The sequence below is a fragment of the Palaemon carinicauda genome, chromosome 19 (assembly GCF_036898095.1).
Source record: "Palaemon carinicauda isolate YSFRI2023 chromosome 19, ASM3689809v2, whole genome shotgun sequence".
NCBI lineage: Eukaryota > Metazoa > Arthropoda > Malacostraca > Decapoda > Palaemonidae > Palaemon > Palaemon carinicauda.
Genome location: NC_090743.1, coordinates 29,226,732 through 29,235,419, shown reverse-complemented (window position 1 = coordinate 29,235,419; position 8,688 = coordinate 29,226,732).

Genomic DNA, 8,688 nt, shown 5'->3' with positions numbered 1-8,688 from the left:
TTATGATAAGCCATCTTACAAATAATGGTTTACATACAATTAAATTTAATTATTTATTGGATACTATTGTATGCGTCCTGTCCTAAAAATATGTTACATATTTATATAGATATGCACACACAGAATCAACCCCTCCCACCCACCCACCCTTTACCTAACTAAAACACAGCAGTTTCGGCAATTTGTGGGAGATTGTGGTCTCACCAGGGTATGACTGCTCCTCTACCCCTACCCGAGGGACAGGAGAGACCGAGTAATGATACGTCTGGCAATGCTCCTGAGCGTGAAAAGATTATATATATATATATATATATATATATATATATATATATATATATATATATATATATATATATATATAACCAGACAGTTGTTCTATCTTATATAGGGGAGATCCCGAAGGTAAATGAATTATTAAAGTGTACAAAAAGATGTCTATAACATAACCTTATATGCATAGTTTCTAGATATTGTCAGTCTATTCTAAATAAATGTAGTTTAATGTTTATGGATGTATTTTTGACACATGATGTACATTTTCCTACAAATTTACACATTAACACATGCTTGCATACATTTATATAAACATACATATTCATAGTTCCGGTAATACATTTACACGAATATAAACAAGCTTTAAGAATACAAACGAACGATTACTATCCAATTTTAAGAATTTATCTCCAAAAGACGTACCTTTTAATCTATAGAGGGATGCAGTTGACCAGGATTCATCCGGCTTACTATATGTTTTGCTTAATCTATTTATCAAAATAAATATATAGTTAACATTTTCCCTTGAATTTTTGTCGTAATATATATTTTTTTCTTAACCTTGTAATTGTTGTTTTTAATGTAAATCTTCAAGAGAGATATGACCATAACGCCACGAAGCAGAAAAGATGATGGATTTACATCATACTGGCACAAAACAGGAACCCCCATCGACGTCCATAATTAATTGTAGCGCATTTATAGAAATAATGCAACTTTATATATTCATTATTTGTGATCTAATGACGAGAATAACACGATTAGAACGGTTATTTTATAAACTAAATTCGAGCCCCTCCATAAATCTTAAACAAAATGATATCCAAAAGTATTGAAAAAATCATTACTGTAATGAAGAATGGCTGCTCCATGTGGCACACTTATAGAAATAATTCAACTTTATATCTTTATTATTTGTGATCTAACGAAGAGAATAACACGATTAGAACGGTTATTTTAGAAACTAAACTCAAGACCCCTCCATCAATCTTACATATATATTAATATCCAAAAGTATTGAAAAAATCATTACTGTGATGTTGAAGAATGGCTGCCCCATGTGGACAGATACAGGTTTCTTCTTTAAAAGGTAAAAATTTGTACTTACCGCGAAAAAGGACGATTCTAACAATCTTGAACCCATTTCTTCAATATTTCTACATTGAAAATGAAACTATTGCAAATGGAATGAAAACGCTGTATCATATTTCTCAAAAGTATGCATTTTCGATCAGTATAAACCTATCTATCAATGTATACATACATACATACATACATACATACATACACACACACTCACACACATAAATATATATATATATATATATATATATATATATATATATATATATGTGTGTGTGTGTGTGTATGTATGTGTGTGGGTGTGTGTGTGTGTGTGTATAAATATATATATGTGTCAGTATGTGGGTAAAAGAAAAAATACCGAAAGAAGAAATGTACTAAATCCAGCAATTTCGAGCTACACTTTATATTTGTTATAAACAACTGATATTGGATTTTATTATTTCAAGATAATTTCGAGTTAATAATTTCACGCAAAATCAGTTGGGAGTGATCGTTTCCAGTCTAGATTTAAATTAAACGGAATCTAAAAGGTAAAATCCGTCGATCATTATAAGCTGTCAACTCACCGGGAGAGGATGTTGCATGGCAGTTCTAAAATGATAAAATATCTCGTTTACAGTTTTTAGTTTTGAATGGGAATACTTATTGCAGTGAATCACACATTGCAGGATTAAGCAAGTTCTACTCGTATTTTCAGAATTGATATACTTTAAGATACAGTACTGTATATATATATATATATATATATATATATATATATATGTATATATATATATATATATATATATATATATATTTATATATATATATATATATATATATATATATATATATATATATATATATAGTGTAATTTTATCACTACCTCTCGTGATTTTCATATATTCTAATATCACCCCCAAAATACCTTTTATTATCGAAGTCACTCTGCCTCGGTATAACAGACCCCAGGAAAAATCTTTATTATATTTACTTTTGTGTCTATGGCATAAAGTGGCAGGGGGTAAGAAACTAGACAATGTACAAGAGGCCAACAACATATTACATGATCAGAGCCCAAGTCCCATCTCCACCCAAGCTAGGACTAGGAAAGCCCAGGCAATGGTTGCAGATTACTCAGCAGGGATATCCTATCTCTCCTAGATTATTCAGAGGATGTCTAGAAGAAGTTTTTAAGAATTTAGATTGGAAAAATATAGGAATCAATATTAATAGGGAATACCTCGACAACTTAAGATTTGCAGATGACATAGTTGTATTTAGTGAATCATGGGCGGAATTACAAAAGATGATCGTAGATTTGAATAGAGAAAGCATAAATGCAGGACTGAAAATCAATATGAGTACAACTAAGATAATGTTCAATGAAAATGCAGACAACAAATAAGAGTTATGGACAATCCTCTGGAGAATTCTAATGAATACGCGTATTTAGGTCAGTCAGTAAGTGGTTCCCCAGGACACGAGACCGAAATTTAAAGAAGGATAAGAATGGGATGGAGAGAATTTGGTAAACAAAATGAAATTATGAAAAGTAAAATGTGATTTTCTATAAAAAAAAAAAAAAAAGAATCTAATGAGATGGTCCTACCAGTATTAACTTATGCATCAGAAATTTGGAGCCTTACTAAAGCCTTAAAACATAAACTAGTTATGGAAAGAATAATGATGGGAATAACACCAAGATACAGAAAAAGAGCAACATGGATACGTGAGCAAACTTAAGTAGGGGATATTTTAATATGTAAGAAAAAGAAATGGACATGGGCAGGGCATATAATGAGAATGACAGACAATAGATGGACATTAAGAACAACAGAATGGGTCCCTAGATATTGTAAAAAAAAAAAAAAAAAAAAAAAAAAAAAAAAAAAGGTAGGGGAAGGAAGAAAAGACGATGGATTGACGAACTAAGAAAGTTTGCGGACATGGACTGGCACAGAAAAACAATAAACAGACGCAAGTGTAAGGACAATGTCCTTCCATTTGCGTCTGGGGCCTTTGTTCTGCAGTAGACTACTATGAGATTTAGGGCCTCTATAACACGGTTTTTTGGACTTTGCTCCTTATCAAAGCATCGGATGTAGCTGAAAGTTGACATATGTATATTTTACAACCACACACAAATTTTGTCAGCATTATCAATAACCGAAACCCGCTAGTTTTAATTTTTATAGAGTAAAAATGATCTAGCCGACGCCATGACCAGTGATAACGAGCCAAGAGTCGAAAACATTCATTACGTAAGCAATGTAAACACCTTTTGACAAAATTTTGCCCCGCCCATCCGCCAGACACCCATTCACCTTGTTCCATCGGCTCTGAAACCCATAACAGTCAAGAATGGCTAACAGGATTTGGAATTGCCCCCGTGGTAGCAAAACTGCATTTGTCTTACGACTTGCAACTTTATACAGTCAAGAGAAAGCCCGTGGCCATATTTACTATAGCCTGAATAGGTAATTATTCAGTTTCTAGTTTAAATCCAATGTTTATGGTCTGATTTGTATTTAGCGTAACATGATTATAATACTTGTAATGTCATTCAGGCTTTTGAACATTTCTATTAACTATTCACTATGTCACCAAAAGAGAGAGAAAGAGAGATTGAATGTAAACCAGTCTTTATATAACTATTTTGGTTAAAATAAGATTTTTGTGCTAAAATCTCCATCAGACCAACGGATCATCCGATATAATTTTTTTTTCTTCTTCTTAGGCCGTACGACCGTGTTGGCTATGTTTTGGGCATGACTGCAGGTGCAGTGAGGGTCACCGTCAACCGTGCCTCCAGTTCCGTTCCTTCACCATCGTCAGGATCACAAGTGCCGCCTGTCTTTGATAACTTTACGATTAGTGCCATTCGTCGCTGTATCCACAGAAAGTTTGCCGAAAAGGAGCATTTTACTGTTGGTTCCTTGACAAAAGACCTCAAAAAAGCTGGCATTATTCCAGAAATGACATCATGGGCTTCAGTACTTCGACTCTTGCATTCTATGGGATTCAAGTATAAAACTTCCCAACGTAAGATGTATGTAAGGAAGGAATCTCTGGAAATTGTATGCCGCCAGATAACTGCTCTCCGTGATCTACGACGCCAGCGGGAGGAGGGGAGAGTGGTCGTTTACCTAGATGAAACCTGGTTCACGACGAGGATGGCCCACAACAGGGAATGGGCAGACACTACGCAGGATATCACCAGCCCCACTTACAGTCGTCAGGTTCCTCCTGGAGAAGGTGAGCGTTTTGTGGTGGTGGCAGCTGGCACGAATGTGAAGGCCGATTCACACGACCCGTTTTCTTTCCGACAGGCTCGCCGTCGGTTAAGCGGCGTCTAGGTTTCTTACGTGTATTCAAATGCTACTGTTCACACGACCCGTCAGGCAGACGGCGGCCCTCGGACGTCGCCCTTCCGAGGCGGCTCGGCTTTCTTCCCAAGAAACCCCGACCGGTTTGACGGACGTTAGCCACCCGTCCCAACCAGCGGGTGGATGATGTTTTGTGTGAACGAAGACCTGTATTATACCCGTTCGTTTCGTGGCCTACAACCCTGACTTTTCCTCATAGTATAGAGTCATAGAAATTAGTTAGTTTGTTGTTGACACCATGTATTAGAGGTTAATTGAACTTTTTCAAGGGTATGAGGAGATGTTTGACATGGCAAACAAGATGTATAGAAATAATCTACATAAATAAAAGATATGGAAAATGACTGGAGAGGCATTAAATAAAACAGGTAATTTATCGCAATTTTAATATTCTTGGCATAGTGCATAAAGCATTATGAAGTTGCATAACTTATTTTATCAACACAGTTATCAACCAACATCTTAAAGTGTCAAAATTATCGTAATTTACTCGGTCCTAACGTGACAGAGTCTAAGTAAACAATGAAAACCGCGCGCTGGTAAACGGATTCGGAACGCCGCGTGTGAATGCACAACATTTCGACGGCGGTTAGCCACCACCCAGCCTGTCGGAAAGAAAACGGGTCGTGTGAATCGGCCATGAGGGCTTTATAGATGGTTCATACCTGTGCTACCTGGCCAAGACCAATCAGGGAAACTACCATGGCGAGATGAATGCAAAGTTGTTCAAACAGTGGCTAACGACGCAACTTCTGCCATCCCTTCCCGAGCCATCTGTACTTGTGCTTGATAATGCACCATATCATAGCACACTGCTCGAGGAGAGTCGATGCCCCACATCAGCAACCAAGAAGGCAGATATCGTCAGGTAATTATAATGACTTCCAATATATATATACATATATATATATATTATATTATATATATATATATATATATATATATATATATATATATATATGTATATATATGTATATATACATATATATACATATATATATGTGTATATATATATATATATATATATATATATATATATATATATATATATATATATATGTGTGTATATATATATATATATATATATATATATATATATATATATATATATATATATATATATAAATTGTTCGAAGAGTCAATTAACCTATTTTAATGGGAACTTGATCAAATTGCACTTTATTGCTTGTACTACATGTAACAATTTATGATCTATCTTTAAGGTATTAATGTTCTATTATGTTATCTCGTCAGGTGGCTAGAACAGCACAGGATATCGTTCTGACCTTCTGCCACAGGCTCGGAGCTGCTGCTTATTGACCAAAAGAATCGGCCGGAGCGAAGGTATGAGATTGACAACAACATCCGTGAATGGGGCCATGAGGTTGTGCGTTTGCCCCCCCCCTCCCCCGCTCACCCCGAGCTCAATGCAATTGAACAGGTGTGGGGGTTCCTGAAGAGACACGTACGTTCCTCCCTCCGTCGTAAATCCGACCTGCAGGACAGGTTGGAGGAAGCCAGGCTTTCTGTTACCCCAGAAGTGTGGGCAGGAGCAGTTCGACAATCCCGTCATTTCGAAGAGGAGTATTGGGAGTCGGACAATATCCGAGAGACAGTAGAACCAGTCATCATTAGCCTGGCCAGTGACAATGAGGACAGGGAAGATGATCTTTTCCTCGAGAGTGATGATGACTGCATTTTGTAAATAAATCATGAATAGTTTTAGGAGTTTTATTTGTACATCTAATGGGAATTTATAGAAGTAAAGTGAACATAATTCATTTATCCTTTATAATAATTACTACATGTAGCAAAACAAATAGTAGTAAAGATGATAATGCAATGAAGGAATGATACCATACTTTATCTTTAGCTTCAACATCGGCAATAACATACCCAGTTGCCATAATTTGTCAGCTTAATGAAATAACCTATCATCTAATGTTAAACTTAATTTCTGAGGAGGCCATGGCTTATTGCACAGTGAAAAAACATGACAAAGACTTTATGAATGGCGGAACAACACATAAATGTGGGTGGGGTATCTGTGATAGCTTACTAATACTACTGTAGCAGTAGTGCCGCAACAGTAGTATACATGAACTAAACGTTTAGGCCAACTGCTGGGATCCCTGAGGATCATTTAGTACTTCTTACTCGAGAAATGAGTTTTTATAGCCAGAATTTAAATTTTCTGACCCAACAATGCCCATGATAGCCTTCAGTGTTATCCTGAATTATAACGAGGCCAAAGTTGGTGGAGCCTCATGAAGTCATCATTCTGACGATAATTATTGGTGAAGGTTTAAAGCCAAAATACGGTACCGGCTATCTTTTTTTTTTTTTTACAGTAAAAAGGTAGGTAGATAGACAATAAATAAAAATTGCTTGACATTGGATATAGCAGTTATCAAATCAAGCTTGTCTACTACGTTTTTGAAAATTACCAACTTTTCCCTACACCTTGTCAATCTGATTGTGACCTATAAAGTAGACTGTAATTTCTTAGGAAACTTATTTTGGGAGTTAGACTAATAATCGAAGTGTTTTTGTATTTATTAATATATTTTGTTGGTTTGTTCATTATGACAATTATCAGTGGAGAGGTTTCAGAGTTCATACAGGTGTACTGCTTTGCTTTTTTTTTTAAACTTTTGTGTCATTGTTGGCAGAGGTATAGCCTTCGTTACGTATAGCCAATCATCGATCGAGAAAGAGGGAAGAAATGCCGTCATAAGTTACGTAACGAGTGCGTTCGAAACCTTTTTTCTGAGTCACTTTTACATTATAAGTACCAAATTTATTCAACCTACGTAATGCAGAATATAGTCAAAATTTATGTGTAGATATAATGTGCATTGTGAATAAGCGTTATATTTATGAAATTCATAGATAAAAAATTATTGCGAAAAAACCGTGTTACAGAGGCCCTGAATCTCATAATAGTAATGGCTGATGATGATGATGATGATGATGATGTTAATGATATATATATATATATATATATATATATATATATATATATATATATATATATATATATATATATATATATATATTTATATATATACATATATATATGTGTGTATATACATGTGTGTATATATATATATATATATATATATATATATATATATATATATATATATATATATATATTTATATATATACATATATATATGTGTGTATATACATGTATATATATATATATATATGTGTGTGTGTGTATATACATGTATATATATATATATATGTGTGTATATATACATGTGTGTACATATATATACAGTATATATGTATATATATATACATGTGTATGCATATATATATGTATGTATATACATATGTATACATACATATATATATGTATATATATGTATGTATGTATAAATATAGTTGGCACCATCTCATATTCAAATGTAAAAAAAAATAATGTAACTTGATTAACAAATTAAATGATGTACAGATTAACAGTACCTGTAGGCATGTCAGTTTTAATGAAGTCTCACTATTCACTAGAGTACCTATTGATGACGTGTTGGAATTTTTATCTGAAACCTTAGAAAATAGGCAATTGAATTTACCATTTTCCAAAAATACCTTAATAGAATTAATTAAACTATGTATAAAAGATTGCAAATTTGAATTCAATGGGAAATTTTATGAACAAACTTTTGGTTTGGCTATGGGAAACCCTTTGTCCCCAGTACTTAGTAATCTATATATGGAATTTTTTGAAAGTAGAATCTTAAATAACATCATACCTAATAATATAAAATGGTTTCGCTATATTGACGACATAATATGTGTGTGGCCAGGAAATGAAAATTTAGATAATTTTTTTCTTAGATTGAATAGCTTGGTACCGTTAATAAATTTCACTATGGAGCAGGAGAATAATTGTACCCTACCTTTTTTGGACTGTCGTATACGCAGTTGTAACAATAGACTTGTTTAGTGT